Genomic DNA, 2217 nt, shown 5'->3' with positions numbered 1-2217 from the left:
GGGGGGGAGAGGGTGCTTAGAATTTCTCTTTTTATAGCAAAATCGGAAGAAAGCATATAACATCATGCTCTACTTACAAATGAGGATCAAGAAAGCATGGCTTTTATCTGCTTACTCCACACTGCCCAAAAACGGTATTATTACCATTATGGTGTGAAACTGTTCCCATCAAATATAGGTATGTATTTTTCTGCCATAATGCATGTCTTGTACAGCTCACTATAATATTATAATATATGATGGAAATGAGCTATACAAAATTATTATTGTTATTGTTATTATTTTTATTGTTATTTATATTATTATTATCATTATTGTTATTATTATAGTTATTCTTCTTATTTTTATTGCATATTGTTATTGTTATAATTACTATTAATATTTCATTTGCCTTCTTAGTTCGTGTTTCTATCTCTTTGTCTATGCGCCCATCTTCCGTGAAGATGTTTCCCAAATATTATTTGAATTCCTCTACTACTTAGAGTCGTGTTCCGTCAATAAAGATATTGAATTTCCCTGGTTTTCTGCTGACCTTCCTAACTTCCGTTATACGCCTACAAACGGAAATACCACCAGTAATAAATTTTGTTGAGCGTCAAATGGTCAACTGGTTTGGACAGAATGCCTTAGAAACACAAGCGGAAAGAACTTACAACACCCGAGAATCTAGCTTCAAATCAAGAGGAAAACCAGGAAGGACCTGGTAGGATGGGGTTAAAAAGGTCCTGGAACAACATAGAAGACCTAACATATCTATGACAGACGCTATACACCTAGCACGGGACCGAAAGCTACACACCTAGCACAGGACCGAAACCTGAACCTCCCCTCGACATCCTATGGAAACCAGAGGCGAGGAAGGAAAAAGTCAAAGTAATCTTCGTTAATTCAATAAATTTTACTCAATCAAAACATTGCCCTTTCTCTAAGCACTAGATAACCATTATTATATTGTGTCGATGTGCTTCTCTTTGATTTGATTTGATTGAGTAGGTGTTTTACGGCACTATCGACTCAATTTTGGTCATTTAAGTGCCAGTGCTTCTATTTACTCAGATAATACACTACTTTTTCCCAGCATCAAATGATCAGTATTACGTCGATGTGCTTCTCTTTGCTCAAACAAACAGACGAACAAGCAAACAGACGAACAAGCAAACAAACAAAAAGACAAACAAGCAAACAAACGGACAAACAAACTTGCAAGCAAGCAAATGCATAAACAAACAAATGAATGAACGAACGAACGAACAAGCAGACAAGTAATTTCCCCTCTTATTCCTCTGACAGGGCCAGCGGCAGAAAAGATGTGGAAGGCAGGAGAGACAATATTTCCCGGTGAGTCGATGGAATTTTGTCAACTGTCATAATGTATTTATTTCTTGGCTCAGATCAGTCATGTATTTCTGCGTGAGTCACTGGCTTGTGTTTTCTTTCTTTCTTTTTTCAGTCTTTCTTTCTGTCCTTCTTTTCCTTCCTGTTACTTTGTCTTTCTTTCTTTCTTTCTTTCTTTCTTTCTTTCTTTCTTTCTTTCTTTCTTTCTTTCTTTCTTTCTTTCTTTCTTTCTTTTTTTCTTTCTTGAAATCACGTTATCCTTCCTTATTTTTTGTATACTCGTATTTTCTTTTATTCTGACGTATTTTTTTCCCATTCTTTTTACTTATTCGTTCCTAAAGAGACATTATTGTCTGTGCTCCATACAGACAGCTGTTACTGTCAGGGAAGGCTCGACTGTAAGTCATTGGGGAAGGAGTTAACGAATGATAATATTGTTTTCCTCTCCGTGTTTGTGCAATGTTTGATATTTGCAATGTTTGAAATACGCAATATTTGAACTATGGAATACTGGAAATATGCAATGTTTGAAATGATAATTATAATAAGAGATATTAGGTGCACAACCTATACATTTCCATTATGGAAACTTTATTTAACAACTGAGTACACATGTATTTTATATAATGTGATATGGGTCAATGGCCTTAAACACTGAATAAACTAACTTAGGTGGGTGGTTGGCGGGTGATCTGTTGTGGTTTGCTTCTTCTTTACTATCAAACATCCATCGTCCTTATCTGTCCTCCTTCTTTTTTGTGTTTGTCACTCTCTTGTAACACTTCAAATCTTCAGTACTTATATGTCCTTATAAGGTACATCTTTATTGTCCAGATCCTATCACATTGGTTTGATGTTTTACCGCGCACACACACACACACA

The 2217-nt window shown here is 35.6% G+C and overlaps 1 protein-coding gene across 1 annotated transcript in view; it reads left to right on the top strand.

Moving 5' to 3' along the window:
• Positions 1–2217, top strand: part of LOC101861309 (dachshund homolog 1) — a gene marked incomplete at its 3' end in the record, with an annotated part of 15994 nt that overhangs the window by 12547 nt on the left and 1230 nt on the right.

The sequence above is a fragment of the Aplysia californica genome, unplaced genomic scaffold (assembly GCF_000002075.1).
Source record: "Aplysia californica isolate F4 #8 unplaced genomic scaffold, AplCal3.0 scaffold00504, whole genome shotgun sequence".
Lineage (NCBI taxonomy): Eukaryota > Metazoa > Mollusca > Gastropoda > Aplysiida > Aplysiidae > Aplysia > Aplysia californica.
The sequence above is the reverse complement of the archived record's forward strand: the minus strand, read 5'-3'. Positions and strand labels throughout refer to the sequence as shown.